The sequence below is a fragment of the Macaca fascicularis genome, chromosome 5 (assembly GCF_037993035.2).
Source record: "Macaca fascicularis isolate 582-1 chromosome 5, T2T-MFA8v1.1".
Classification (NCBI taxonomy): Eukaryota; Metazoa; Chordata; class Mammalia; order Primates; family Cercopithecidae; genus Macaca; species Macaca fascicularis.
Genome location: NC_088379.1, coordinates 178192833 through 178208960, shown reverse-complemented (window position 1 = coordinate 178208960; position 16128 = coordinate 178192833). Strand labels below are relative to the sequence as shown.

Sequence of the window (16128 nt, the reverse complement as noted above, 5' to 3'; positions counted from 1 at the left end):
AATCACAGAGTCCTAGGGTTGAAAATTAAAGTCACTTAGTTCCATGATCAGCTGCTTGAGTCCTATTGCAATATTCTTTCAATGTGGTTGTGATGTCAAGGCTTGGATGTCTCAAATGACAGAGAAGTCAATATCTCCCAAGTCACTCGTTCTTGAAAAGTGCTATTAGATCAGGTTCCCCTTGACCCCCTCTCTGTTATAAATCTATTTTTTGTGGTTTCCATCCTTTATTGTTGATTTCTGCCTACGATGCTCCTGGGAAAAATCTTCCTCTTGACAACCCTCAAAATATTTGAGGGCAACTAGCATGGCTTCCTAGGTCTTTCCACATGCATCCTGTTCCTCTGACTGCTCCCAAGGTGACATGGCTTGGTTCGCCTTACTAACCTATTCTGAATGTATCTCTCCTCTGCACACTTAAAATATATATATTCCTTTTTGAGTGTGGTATCCACAATGAAAGACAATGCTTTGGGTGCGGTCATTTTCCATCAGTACACTGGCACTTTGACTGCCTTTTTCACATATGACATATGATTCCTTTTCTTGACATGAGCCTGTAATATTCACTCCAATTCTCCCTGAAGGCTTACACTAGCCACTATGCAAACTTTCAGGCTCACTTTCAGGGAACTGTCTAATGATGGGTCTGAGTAAGGCCATGGGGGAAATTGCTCCTTCACCAAGTGCGGTGGTTCCCAACCTGTGGCTGACACACCATAGGCAGCCAATGGCCAGGGGACTTCCCATTAAAAAGACTACCAACAGTGACGCCCCTTCACTGCTGGAACCTTGGGGTACTTGACATCAAAAAACACCACCAGCCTTCTCATTAAGTGTTATTTAGTCCCCGCTGGAAAGCACACTACAGGTATATGTTCTGTGACAAGTGTAATGTGTTTATGAGCATGTGCATAATGAATTATTGGAAATAGCTGTGTTTTTAATACCCCCCTTAATATATAAAGTTTGACTCCTGTCACCCTTGGGTCTGTTAAAAATATTTAAGGGTTTGCTTACACGGTGGTCTGCCAAAGCCTTTGGTGGTGATCTAGTGGCCTCACTGTAGAATCACCGAGGACCCAGGATTGTGGGAGGCCCCCAGAGGGTGATGCAAGGCTGGGGAACATTTAAGGTGTCACTTCACTCATTTTTGGAGAGGCAGGTGTGAGACTTGCCCACATTTCTTACAACCAGGGAGCCAAGACTATTACATAAGAATAATAAGAAACCACTACAGAACACAGAATTCCAATCTCCAATACTAAGGTTAAGGAAATAGCTATTTAGCACTTACTTTATCAAGGGTTCCTCTGTTTAAGCCATTTGCTTGTTAGTACCCTAAGTTTCCTTGAGGAGTGTCCTTTATACTAACTTTCTCACGTTGAACCTGGTACTGTAACTGGTCTTCCATGTGCAATAGGTGTTACTTCTATCAGTCTGCCCCGCAACAAATCTCTCCCTTATCCTGGCCAGAAAGGTATGCCCATGAGCTTCCTAGACCTGACCCATAACACCTTCAGGGAATTGCCTGATCCCAAAATGTATGGCAGAATCCAGCTCTAAGAACATGTGGATGACATCCTCTTGGATGAGAAAGGCTATGAAGTGTCACTTAAGGTATTAATGATACTATAAATCAATCCTCAAATATACAAAATTACCTACTGGGTTTGCCTTGGTACTCTTTAGTGAAGAAAATAAAATTGAGTAAATACAGGTATATCTCACACACAGAACAAATTCAGGTATTCCATACTTCATGCTCAGACCCCTGCAATACCTTCCTTTCGTCTCCTTGCCTTGCCCCTAACTTCCCCAACTCTGGCCCATCCTCCTCTGTGTTGCCAGTTAGCACTGTTACTATTCCTCCTCATTACAGTAGGAAAGTTTCTCCAGGCCTTCCAGAAACCAGTTCTAACCTCCCTCAGCTTTCCTACATGAACTTTCCCTTCCACCAAACTTGTCTTTTGTAGGTTTTCAACTGCATCGCCACATGTCTGTCTTCACACACACTTGAATAAGTAAAAGCAATCTCCACCTTCCCTAGCCCAGGTTCTCCCTTCCCTGGCCCAGCTGCCTTCCCAGATCGCACAGCCTCCAGTGCTCACTTCTTTTTTTTTTTTTTTTTTTTTTTAGATGGAGTCTTGCTCTGTCACCCAGGCCAGAGTACAGTGGCACAATCTTGGCTCACCACAACCTCCACATCCCAGGTTCAAGCGATTCTCCTGCCTCAGCCTCCCGAGTAGCTGGGACTACAGGTGCATGCCACCATGCCTGGCTAATTTTTTGTATTTTTAATACAGATGGGGTTTCACCATGTTGGCCAGGCTGGTCTCGAACTCCTGAACTCCAGTGATTCACCCGCCTCAGCCTCCCAAAGTGCTGAGATTACAGGTGTGAGCCACTGCACCTGGCCACTCCTTTTTTTTTTCTTTCTTTCTTTTTTTTTTTATTATTATTATACTTTAAGTTCTAGGGTACATGTGCATAACGTGCAGGTTTGTTACATATGTATACATGTGCCATGTTGGTGTGCTGCACCCATCAACTCATCAGCACCCATCAACTCATCATTTACATCAGGTATAACTCCCAATGCAATCCCTCCCCCCTCCCCATGATAGGCCCCAGTGTACGACGTTCCCCTTCCCGAGTCCAAGTGATCTCATTGTTCAGTTCCCACCTATGAGTGAGAACATGTGGTGTTTGGTTTTCTGTTCTTGCGATAGTTTGCTGAGAATGATGGTTTCCAGCTGCATCCATGTCCCTACAAAGGACACAAACTCATCCTTTTCTATGGCTGCATAGTATTCCATGGTGTATAAGTGCCACATTTTCTTAATCCAGTCTCACTGATGGACATTTGGGTTGATTCCAAGTCTTTGCTATTGAATAGTGCTGCAATAAACATACGTGTGTATGTGTCTTCATAGCAGCATGATTTATAATCCTTTGGATATATACCCAGTAATGGGATGGCTGGGTCATATGGTACTTCTAGTTCTAGATCCTTGAGGAATCGCCATACTGTTTTCCATAATGGTTGAACTAGTTTACAATCCCACCAACAGTGTAAAAGTGTTCCTATTTCTCCACATCCTCTCCAGCACCTGTTGTTTCCTGACTTTTTAATGATTGCCATTCTAACTGGTGTGACATGGTATCTCATTGTGGTTTTGATTTGCATTTCTCTGATGGCCAGTAATGATGAGCATTTTTTCATGTGTCTGTTGGCTGTATGAATGTCTTCTTTTGAGAAATGTCTGTTCATATCCTTTGCCCACTTTTTGATCGGGTTGTTTGTTTTTTTCTTGTAAATTTGTTTAAGTTCTTTGTAGGTTCTGGATATTAGCCCTTTGTCAGATGAGTAGATTGCAAAAATTTTCTCCCATTCTGTAGGTTGCCTGTTCACTCTGATGGTAGTTTCTTTTGCTGTGCAGAAGCTCTTTAGTTTAATGAGATCCCATTTGTCAATTTTGGCTTTGTTGCCATTGCTTTTGGTGTTTTAGATATGAAGTCCTTGCCCATGCCTATGTCCTGAATAGTATTACCTAGGTTTTCTTCTAGGGTTTTTATGGTATTAGGTCTAACATTTAAGTCTCTAATCCATCTTGAATTAATTTTCGTATAAGGAGTAAGGAAAGGATCCAGTTTCAGCTTTCTACTTATGGCTAGCCAATTTTCCCAGCACCATTTATTAAATAGGGAATCCTTTCCCCATTTCTTGTTTTTCTCAGGTTTGTCAAAGATCAGATGACTGTAGATGTGTGGTATTATTTCTGAGGACTCTGTTCTGTTCCATTGGTCTATATCTCTGTTTTGGTACCAGTACCATGCTGTTTTGGTTACTGTAGCCTTGTAGTATAGTTTACAGTCAGGTAGAGTGAAGCCTCCAGCTTTGTTCTTTTGACTTAGGATTGTCTTGGCAATGCGGGCTCTTTTTTGGTTCCATGTGAACTTTAAAGCAGTTTTTTCCAATTCTGTGAAGAAACTCATTGGTAGCTTGATGGGGATGGCATTGAATCTATAAATTACCTTGGGCAGTATGGTCATTTTTACAATATTGATTCTTCTTATCCATAAACATGGTATGTTCTTCCATTTATTTGTGTCCTCTTTTATTTCACTGAGCAGTGGTTTGTAGTTCTTCTTGAAGAGGTCCTTTACATCCCTTGTAAGTTGGATTCCTAGGTATTTTATTCTCTTTGAAGCAATTGTGAATGGGAGTTCATTCAGGATTTGGCTCTCTGTTTGTCTGTTACGGGTATATAAGAATGCTTGTGATTTTTGCACATTAATTTTGTATCCTGAGACTTTGCTGAAGTTTCTTATCAGCTTAAGGAGATTTTGGGCTGAGACAATGGGGTTTTCTAAATATACAATCATGTCATCTGCAAACAGGGACAATTTGACTTCTTCTTTTCCTAACTGAATACCCTTGATTTCTTTCTCTTGCCTGATTGCCCTAGCCAGAACTTCCAACACTATGTTGAATAGGAGTGGTGAGAGAGGGCATCCCTGTCTTGTGCCAGTTTTCAAAGGGAATATTTCCAGTTTTTGCCCATTCAGTATGATATTGGCTGTGGGTTTGTCATAAATAGCTCTTATTATTTTGAGATACGTTCCATCAATACCAAATTTATTGAGCGTTTTTAGCATGAAGGGCTGTTGAATTTCGTCAAAAGCCTTTTCTGCATCTCTTGAGATAATCATGTGGTTTTTGTCTTTGGTTCTGTTTATATGCTGGATTACATTTATTGATTTGCGTATGTTGAACCAGCCTTGCATCCCAGGGATGAAGCCCACTTGATCATGGTGGATAAGCTTTTTGATGTGCTGCTGGATCCGGTTTGCCAGTATTTTATTGAGGATTTTTGCATCGATGTTCATCAGGGATATTGGTCTAAAATTCTCTTTTTTTGTTGTGTCTCTACCAGGCTTTGGTATCAGGATGATGTTGGCCTCATAAAATGAGTTAGGGAGGATTCCCTCTTTTTCTATTGATTGGAATAGTTTCAGAAGGAATGGTACCAGCTCCTCCTTGTACCTCTGGTAGAATTCAGTTGTGAATCCATCTGGTCCTGGACTTTTTTTGGTTGGTAGGCTATTAATTACTGCCTCAATTTCAGAGCCTGCTATTGGTCTATTCAGGGATTCAGCTTCTTCCTGGTTTAGTCTTGGGAGAGTGTAAGTGTCCAGGAAATTTGTCCAGGAAATTATCCATTTCTTCTAGATTTTCTAGTTTATTTGCGTAGAGGTGTTTATAGTATTCTCTGATGGTAGTTTGTATTTCTGTGGGGTCAGTGGTGATATCCCCTTTATCATTTTTTATTGTGTCTATTTGGTTCTTCTCTCTTTTCTTCTTTATTAGTCTTGCTAGTGGTCTATCAATTTTGTTGATCTTTTCCAAAAACCAACTGCTGGATTCATTGATTTTTTGGAGGGCTTTTTGTGTCTCTATCTCCTTCATTTCTGCTCTGATCTTAGTTATTCGTTGCCTTCTGCTAGCTTTTGAATGTGTTTGCTCTTGCTTCTCTAGTTCTTTTAATTGTGATGTTAGAGTGTCAATTTTAGATCTTTCCAGCTTTCTCTTGTGGGCATTTAGGGCTATAAATTTCCCTCTACACATTGCTTTAAATGTGTCCCAGAGATGCTGGTATGCTGTATCTTTGTTCTCATTGGTTTCAAAGAACATCTTTATTTCTACCTTCATTTCGTTATGTACCCAGTAGTCATTCAGGAGCAGGTTATTCAGTTTCCATGTAGTTGAGTGGTTTTGATTGAGTTTCTTAGTCCTGAGTTCTAGTTTGATTGCACTGCGGTCTGAGAGACAGTTTGTTATAATTTCTGTTCTTGCACATTTGCTGAGGAGTGCTTTACTTCCAATTATGTGGTCAATTTTGGAATAAGTGTGATGTGGTGCTCAGAAGAATGTATATTCTGTTGATTTGGGGTGGAGAGTTCTGTAGATGTCTATTAGGTCTGCTTGCTGCAGAGATGAGTTCAATTCCTGGATATCCTTGTTAACTTTCTGTCTTGTTGATCTGTCTAATGTTGACAGTGGGGTGTTGAAGTCTCCCATTATTATTGTATGGTAGTCTAAGTCTTTTTGTAAGTCTCTAAGGACTTGCTTTATGAATCTGGGTGCTCCTGTATTGGGTGCATATATATTTAGGATAGTTAGCTCTTCCTGTTGAATTGATCCCTTTACCATTATGTAATGGCCTTCTTTGTCTCTTTTGATCTTTGATGGTTTAAAGTCTGTTTTATCAGAGACTAGTATTGCAACCCCTGCTTTTTTTTGTTCTCCATTTGCTTGGTAGATCATCCTCCATCCCTTTATTTTGAGCCTATGTATGTCTCTGCATGAGAGATGGGTCTCCTGAATACAGCAAACCGATGGGTCTTGTCTCTTTATCCAGTTTGCCAGTCTGTGTCTTTTAATTGGACCATTTAGTCCATTTACATTTAAGGTTAATATTGTTATGTGTGAACTTGATCCTGCCATTATGATATTAACTGGTTATTTTGCTCGTTAGTTGATGCAGTTTCTTCCTAGCCTCGATGGTCTTTACATTTTGGCATGTTTTTGCAATGGCTGGTACTGGTTGTTCCTTTCTATGTTTAGTGCTTCCTTCAGGGTCTCTTGTAAGGCAGGCCTGGTGGTGACAAAATCTCTAAGCATTTGCTTATCTGTAAAGCTGGAAATTCAAAAAATAAGAGCACAGCTACCCCTGCAAAGGAACGCAGCTCATCGCCAGCAATGGATCAAAGCTGGCCAGAGAATGACTTTGACGAGACAAGAGAAGAAGGCATCAGTCCATTAAACTTCTCAGAGCTAAAGAAGGAATTACGTACCCAGTGCAAAGAAACTAAAAATCTTGAAAAAAGAGTGGAAGAATTGATAACTAGAATAATTAATGCAGAGAAGACCATAAACGAACGGACAGAGATGAAAACCATGACATGAGAAATACGTGACAAATGCACAAGCTTCAGTAACCGACTCGATCAACTGGAAGAAAGAGTATCAGCGATTGAGGATCAAATGAATGAAATGAAGCGAGAAGAGAAATCTAAAGAAAAAAGAAGAAAAAGAAATGAACAAAGCCTGCAAGAAGTATGGGATTATGTAAAAAGACCAAATCTACGTCTGATTGGGGTGCCTGAAAGTGAGGGGGAAAATGGAACCAAGTTGGAAAACACTCTTCAGGATATCATCCAGGAGAACTTCCCCAACCTAGTAGGGCAGGCCAACATTCAAATTCAGGAAATACAGAGAACGCCACAAAGATACTCCTTGAGAAGAGCAACTCCAAGACACATAATTGCCAGATTCACCAAAGTTGAAAGGAAGGAAAAAAATCTTAAGGGCAGCCAGAGAGAAAGGTCGGGTTACCCACAAAGGGAAGCCCATCAGACTAACAGCAGATCTCTCGGCAGAAACTCAAGCCAGAAGAGAGTTGGGGCCAATATTCAACATTCTTAAAGAAAAGAATTTTAAACTCAGAATTTCATATCCAGCCAAACTAAGTTTCATAAGTGAAGGAGAAATAAAATCCTTTACAGATAACCAAATGCCACTCACTTCTTACTCAGGTGAATGTTTGTCACATTTGGTATTTCTGGTACTTGTGTAGTACTTGGCATACATAGTCATGCACCATATAATGATGTTTTAGTCAACGACAGACAGCATATTTGATAGTAGTCTCATAAGATTATCACACCCTATTTTTCAATGTACCTTTTCTATGTATAGATATGTTCAGATAGATAAATATTTACCATTGTGTTGCAGTTCCCTGGAGTATTCAGCACAGTAACATGCTGTACAGGTTTGCAGCCTAGGAGCAATAGGCTCTACCATATAGCCAAGGTGTGTAGTAGGCTCTACCATCTAGGTTTGTGTAAGTCCATTCGATGATGTTCGCACAATGACACAATCCCTTGATGATGTATTTGTCAGAACATCTCTGTTATTAAGTGATGCATGATTGTACTGCCTTATATCTGCTGGAGACAGTTGTCCATGGGTTTCCCATGTCTCTGCACCTCTTGCCAGCAGATATACTGACTGCATTTATTCTGAACTATGATTACAAGGATGTTTATATAGGGGATAGCCTTAAAATATGAAAACAAAGTCTCTCTCTGGAGAAAAGGGCAGGCATGTCTGCTGCCCATTAAGACATGGGTTCCTTAAGCTCCAGGTTTCTCTCCTATAATGCAACCTACTTCATGTGCTGGTGTCAAATGGCCATCTGTGTCACCTGTTGGGAATTGGGGCCTGGGGAAGTCACAAGAAAAAGTTGGTACTGTGGCTATTGCTATGGTTATAATAAAGGCCTTTATGTGTGACCCAGGAGTCCTGTGTCTTCTGCCAGCATCCATGACACTGCAAGGTAAAAATCTCAGACCTTTCACAGTTCTTGACATTATCTTTCCATGGGAGCTTCAGCTCCTCTAAATGAGAAAGCCAGAGATTAGAGACAGAAATCTGTATTGTATTTCTTAACATGTCTGATATTTTCCCCTATATATTCTAAGTATACAATAAGTTTTATTGATGATACAAATGATATTGAAACTAAGACAAAATCATCATAGCAACAAACTCTCCAGTTTGACTCAGTTTCAATCCATACTCATCCTTTCTGCTCTGCATGGCTCTGGATTTTGAGCAGTAGGGTCTTTAAAAACAAATACATGTGTGCAAGAGGGAATAGGAAAGGAATGAATGTGAGGAGCCCAGGGAACAAAATCCAGGAAATGGGTTTGAGAACCAAACTGTGACAAGGATGCCTAATTGCCTCTAAATATTAATTCTGCATTTTTTCCTTTGTAAAAAGAACACTGATTTTTGTTTTATCTGAGAACATTATGGCTAGCTAAAATAATACAGTTGGCCCTTGAACAACCCAAGTTTGAACTGCGTAGGTCCACTTAGATGTGGATTTTCTTCTGCTTCTGCCACCCCTGAAACAGTAAGACCAACCCCTCCCATCCTCCTCTTGCTTCTCCTTTTCCCCAGCCCACTCAACATGAAAATAATGAGGGTAAAGACCTCTCTGATGATCCACTTCCATTCAATGAATAGTAAATACATTTTCCTTATGATTTTCTTTTTTTCTCTCTTTGAGATGAAGTCTCACTCTGTCACTCAGGCTGAAGTGTAGTGGTGCGATCTCAGTTCACTGCAACTGCCGCCTCCCAGGTTCAATCGATTCTCCTTTCTCAGCCTCCTGAGTAGCTGGGACTACAGGTGCCCACCACCACGCCCAGCTAATTTGTGTATTTTTTTAGTAGAGACAGGGTTTCACCATGTTGGCCAGCCTGGTCTCGAACTCCTGACCTCAGGTGATCCGCCCACCTCGGCCTCAAAGTGCTGTGATTACCAGGCATGAACCACCGCGCCCAGCCTCCTTATGATTTTCTTAATAAAATTTTCTTTTCTCTAGCTAGCTTTACTATAAGAATACAGTACATAGTACATACAACATACAAAGTATGTGTTAATCAACAATTTACGTTATCAGTAAGGATTCCAGTCAACAAGTATGTTTTGGGAGAGTCCAAATTATATGCTGATTTTTGACTATATGGAGGAGTTAATCCCCCTAACCCCTACATTGTTCAAGGGTCAAATGTATATTCTTCAGCCTGTCTTGTAGGTTATATTTCTGGGCTCTAGCTAATGAGATATAAGGGGTAGTGGAAGGGAGAGCATTTCCTTCTTCTTGCCCCCTTTTCCTTTTTATTACCTGGGTTGCAGATTTAATTGTTGGAGCTCTAGCAACCAAGTTGAACCATGAGGCAAATCTGAAAATAGAATCCTTGCATAATGGAATAATAAAAGGAAAGCATGAGCCCCTGATACCATGAAGCCACCACAACAGGTTTTAACAAACTATCTCCTAACCTCTTTTACATGAGAAAAAAATAAACTTCAGTTGCCTTTAAACCACTGTTACTTTTTATTTTCTGTGTGTAGTGAACTTATTCCTAACTAATACACAGACCCAATTTTCACTGAGGATAGAGTATATCGTCAACCGCATTTCTTAGAGAGAGGCCATTTTATGTCTTTTTGACACTTACAAACATTAAAAAGTGAGGACTACAATCAATCCACATGTGTGACTATATGGTCCAAGAGAAAACCCATTTTAAATCATTGAATTCAATTCTATGTTTTGAATGATTCATGCAAACTTACATGTGCATAATGTGTCTTAGGAATATTTCTATCAACCCAATGAAGAATGGCTTTTCCAGAAATTTTCTGACCTTTTGAACATAGTCTTATTATGTCAAAAACTATTTCACAGGTACCTTGAAAATGCTTTAGAGCATTGAGTTGTACCACGTTTTAGTCTATTTGTGCGGTTATAGCAAAATACTTCAGACAGGGTAATTTATAAATCGTAGAAATTTATTTCTCATAGTCCAAGACCAAGGTGCCCACAGATTCAGTGCCCAGCAAAGGCTGTTCTCTGCTTCCAGAATGGTGCTTTGTTGCTGCATCCTCCAGAGAGGAGGAATGCCATGTCCTCACATGTTGGAAGAAATGGAAGGAAAAAAGGACCAGGCAGCTATCTGAAGCCTCTTTTATAAGGTCACTAATCATATTTATGATAATGAAACACTTCTGACTTAATCGTTTCCCAAAAGACCTTTAATACTATTAGTATGTACTACTAGAGTTGGATATTAGGTTCCAATGTGAACATTTTGTAGAGACATACACATTTCAACTATAGCACACCAGCACTGCCAAAAATCAGGCTGGATCTAGCTTCCAACCTTGGTGTCCTTTGTCTTGTACCCCAGTCATATGTTCAGCCATGATTTAAATTCTTAGGACCAATTCCAAGCTAAGGCAAGAGGTATTCATACCCCATCAGCTCCATTGTTTGAGATCTCAGCTTCAAATGACCATTGCTGCTCATCAGTCTGCTCTAAACGAAAGTGTGATTTTTTTTTTTTTCTTGAGATGGAGTCTTGCTCTTGTCACCCAGGCTGCAGTGCAATGACATGATCTCTGCTCGCTGCAACCTCTGCCTCCTGGGTTCAAGCAATTCTCCCACCTCAGCCTCCCGAGTAGCTGGGATTACAGGCATGTGCCACCATGCCCAGCTAATTTTTTGTATTTTTCATAAAGATGAGGTTTCACCATGGTCTTCAACTCTTGACTTCAGGTGATCCACCTGCCTTGGCCTCTCAAAGTGCTGGGATTACAGGTGTGTGCCACCGCATCAGGCCAAGTGTGATTCTTAATAAACCCTTTTGTGTACTATGGAGAAGAGATCAAGGTAAGAGAATGCTAATAGCCCTAGAGTTCTGGATTCTAGTCCTAGAATCCATTTACTAATTTGGGTACCTTCAGGACAGCATGTGTTTTTGTTGTCTCTGTTTCTTCACCTGATAGACATACAATAACTCAGGCTTTGACTTTCTCCCTGGGCTTCCTTGAGATTTCATGACACAGTTAATGAGGAAGAGCTTTGTAAAATGGAAAGGGCCCTATTATGTCACATGTCATGAAGATGGTGACTCCCAACAGTTAGAAATTCAATGGAAAAGGAAGGAAACTATATGGGATAACCTATTGGGCATACATTAATTTTAGAAGGATGGCATCCTTAAAATCAGTAAACTCTTGGATGCCTATCAACCCAAACTTATTAAGATCTTCTTGCAAGAGCTACCTCAGAGACTATTTCCTTCTGACCTCTTGTTCAACACACATAGTGGAGGTTAAGGGTATTACTTTGATTCAACAAGCCAAACAAGCAAATTTTGCATGATACCTTCAAAAAAAGCCAATGGACAGAGGTAGTATTTAAAAGCATGAGAATTGCTTGAACCTGGAAGGCGGAGATTACAGTGAGCTGAGATCGTGCCACTGCACTCCGGCCTGGGTGACAAAGCAAGACTGTGTCTCAAAAAAATTAAAAGGTAAAAATAAATCAAATAAAATGGTACCACTGTAGCAATACTACTCTTTACTATTTTAGTAGGCCATTAGAGATAGAGTTGAGGCCCATTCTTTAGTCAGTGATCTCTTGAACTTCATGAGGAGAATGTGTTATCTTCTTGGTAAAGTCAGAACTTTTGAGAATAACCCTAAAGCTCTGTGACAGAATTGGAGGAATAAAATTCAGGCAGCTTTCTGAATGGAGCTAACTTGTGGGGCTACTCCCCTCAGCAGATGGGTCTCAGTTTCAATTTCAGCTTTGCTACTTAGCTCTTACGTGTTCCTGGTCCAATAACCAAACTTCAGTTTCCTCATCTATATGATGGGAACAACAAAGCATTCCCCATACTAGATGCTGGCTTACTCTTATTCCCTTTCCTCTTAGTTCCTCTCAAAAAACCAGGATAACTAGGAGATCAGAGGCTGTTGATATGTACACTGGATCTTAAGGAATCTGTGCCTGACTTCTAGTGTCCTTGGACATCCAAAGAGAGCTTAAAGCTGATTCAGAGACATTTCTTGGAGAAACAGCTTCAAAAATTATGTCAGATGGGACTATATTGGATAACCTCAAACCAAAGAGAGGCAAAATTGTGATGTGGGCAAAGTATGTCTTCAGTTCCTCCCCTCTCCTACTTTCAGGTCCCTTCTCTCTCCTGGTTGGCTGTTCTTTCTTGGACACCAAGTGTCCCTTTGCTGCTTGTGGATATCCTGGGTCAGGCCTTTTCCCTCTGGGGAGGCCCAATGACCCAGACTGGGTCTCGCTTCTCATCCCTCTTATGTCTCAGCTAACCTCATCATACTCTTGTGATGCATTGAACTACTCTGAGTTGAGGGTCTTCTCAAAGAAGAGCTGATAAGGCAATTTACTCAGAGGTTAAATCGCTAGTGAGGTTTTTTGGGTTTCCCTATCTGAGAGTCTGAGAGAATCTGCAGTTCCTCCTGCAGGAGGTCTTAAGGCTAAGGCACAGTCAAGGAGCCCTTTTAATATCCTTCATAATACCCATCCTGAACCCACGTGTAAAAAGCCAAAGAAGCAAAGTAACCAACTGCTAGTAGTGCTTGCTATCAGTATGAGATCCCAGTGTGGCCCCGTGGTGTCGTCTAATCACTGCCCAATACAAGTCATCTGAGCCACTAGCACAGAAAGACTCTCTAAGATATTTGCGATGACTCAGGAACACCCAGGATCAAGCTCCAGAGATGAGCCTTTGGGGACTTTCAGCTTTAAAAAAATATCTGGAGTACAGGCTTGATATATGGTTTGGCTCTATGTCTCCACCCAAATCTCATCTGGAATTGTAGTCTCCACATGTCAAGGGAAAGACCTGGTGGGAGGTGATTGAATCATGGGAGTGGTTTCCCTCATGGTTTTCTCATGATAGTGAGCAAGTTCTCATGAGATCTGATGGTTTTATAAGTGGCAATTTCCCCTGTGCTTGCTTTCCTCCCTGCCACCTGGTGAAGAGGTGCCTGCTTCCCCTTCACTTTTCACCATGATTGTAAGTTTCCTGAGGCCTCCCCAGCTATGCAGAGCTGTGAGTCAATTAAACCTCTTTCCTTTATAAATCACCCAGTCTCAGGTATGTCTTTATAACAGTGTGAAAACAGACTAATACAAGGCTGATATGGAAACAATTTTTTAATCAGTTTAAACAGTTTTTTTCCTCAACAAACTGTATAATGTGTGAATATTCCACATACAGGAGAGGCATATCTCAGCTTCTTCTCTGCTTTTCCTATTCTATTCTGCTTTTCCTATTCCTATTCCTAGGACAGGCAAAACTGAGAAGGGTCATGCAGGGGGAATTATCTCAGCACCTAAGATCTTTCCAGTTGAGAACACTCAAAAATGTCAAATGGCAGAATAAAATTACCAGTGAACGAAGCTATTGAGAAATACAGCCCACCTCAACATAATTCTCACAGAAGTCACAGCATGGGAAGGAGGTGTGGCACATGCCTGGCTAGCCTTGGCATGGAAGATAGTAAGCAGAACAGGTAGGAGGTGTAATCTTCATAAAAGTTCAGGAGAGAGACATTCAAGCAATTCAAGCAATTCAAGCCGCATTTTTGGAATGCAAGAGCCAAGAGGCCAGTGCAAGAGCAGCAAGGTCTGGTGCAGACAGAGACACGATGACTTTGTGACAAGGCCAGCTATGCCCTGGGAGACCAAGAGATACAAACCAAAAAAAAAAAAAAAGATTTATCATGTATGCTCTGCAGAAAGGCCTTATCATCTGTCACATTCCGGTATTTTCAGCCACACTTGCATACAGGGATAGCCACAGTGTCAACAGTATCATCCTTGACTACAAAGGATGACAGTGACAAATCTCAGGGTCCTTTGAATTTGAAGATAACATTGTTCACTACTGTAAATGCCAGACTTTTATTGTCAACAGAGTTTCTCAAGTTATTTATGCCTGCAACAACTTGTGTTAGATCGCACGCCTCTTTCAGCTGCTTCCCTGAGATGTGTTATAGTGAAAGTGAGGGTGTTGTCAGCAGTAACATGTCCTACATTGCCTAAACGACCACTGAAATTGGAGTTCCAAAACGTACACTGGAGACCTCTCACTTTGTTAGCCTCTCCACTTTAGCCTGTCTCTGTGATTCCCTTGGGAACTTAGCAACTTTGCAAAATGCTATCTCATTCTTTATTCTGGAAACTGAAAATCTTCCAAAAGAATACTTTCTGAGACTCTTTAAACGCGTGGTCCTAAACCATTCCTGTAGAGATTTTGGAAGAACCTGTACAAGGAGGCTATTGTATGCATATACAAATAAATGACACAACTCAATGGTTTAATACTACCTGCCAAGTTAAACTACTGCAGAGCAGCTGTGCATATTTAAAATGATGCCTGGCACAACTAGAGATCCATAAATCATCAGCTGCATACTTTCATCCAATTAAGAGAGTTAAGTAAGAAAAAATCCACAAATTAAGATGTGTGTAAGGACATAGATGACATCGCCATTCCTCTCTGAATGCAAAAATAAATAAAAATAAAAATAAATCCTCATTTTGCTGATGTTAAAGGCTAGAGTTACTTTTCTAGGGACACAACTTTTCCGGTGTTTCAAATCCTGGCATAAAATCTTGTTCGCAGAAGGGTCATTTCAGGCTTGTCGGTTTTCTTTCTGTAAATACTAGAGCAAAACAGAAGTAATGACTTAAACTGAAAAGCAATCCTTCAGCAAGAGAGGATGGGTAAGCCAGGATCCTAAGGTTTCCCTGGGACAATGATAGCCATTTCACAGGATTGGAGCACTGTCTCTGGGCAGTGAATCCCTTTGTTCTGGTTTGTCCATAGCACAAAGATGTTCAAGAGGATGGCAGATGGCCAGGCCAGCAGATGCCTCATTCCAACTCCGGCTGGCCTTGGGTTTATAGGTTTGGCTAGAGAAGCCAGAGCAAACCAAAATGAAGAGAAGTTGCATTATTATAATTTGGGTCGCTGTAGGATAAGGTGATCCACCATCCTGATTGTCTTTTTTATTTTGAGACAGAGTTTCACTCTTGTTGCTCAGGCTGGAGTGCAGTAGTGCTCCACTGGAAACTCTGCCTCCCTGGTTCAAGTGATTCTCCTGCCTCGGCCTCCCGAGTAGCTGGGATTACAGGTGCATGCCACCACGCCCAGCTAATTTTGTATTTTTAGTAGATACAGAGTTTTACCATGTTGGCTAGGTTGGTCTCTAACTCCTGACCTCAGGTGATTGCCTGCCTCGGCCTCCCAAAGTGCTGGGATTACAGGGATTAATTAACACAAATAACTACAAAAGTTCTTATCCTCCTGACAACTGTCATGCTTTGGTACACAGCAGAAGTACTTTATATGTGCTTCTCATTTTGTGTCACAGAATATTAAAAACATGTACACTGTGCTCGCTTCAGCAGCACTTATACTACAATTAGAAACTAAAAGTGAGCCACCGCGCCCGGCCAGATCCTGATTGTCTTGTTCAGATAATTGAAGCCATTCTTCTTTGATGTTCACAATTTGATACGTGGTAGTTTCTCAAGCCTCATTTACAATGCGGTATCTGAAAACAAATCAGTGAACTTTGTGTTCCTGTTTCATCAAAATCCATCGATCCATCTTGCACAAATGTTGACATATTACAATCGCAATCATTAA

General features: G+C 40.9%; 1 protein-coding gene across 1 annotated transcript in view; it reads left to right on the top strand.

The window, feature by feature from the left end:
- SCRG1 (stimulator of chondrogenesis 1) overlaps positions 1-16128 on the top strand; it is a 136006-nt gene that overhangs the window by 59711 nt on the left and 60167 nt on the right. The gene's annotated exons all lie outside the window — the stretch shown is intronic.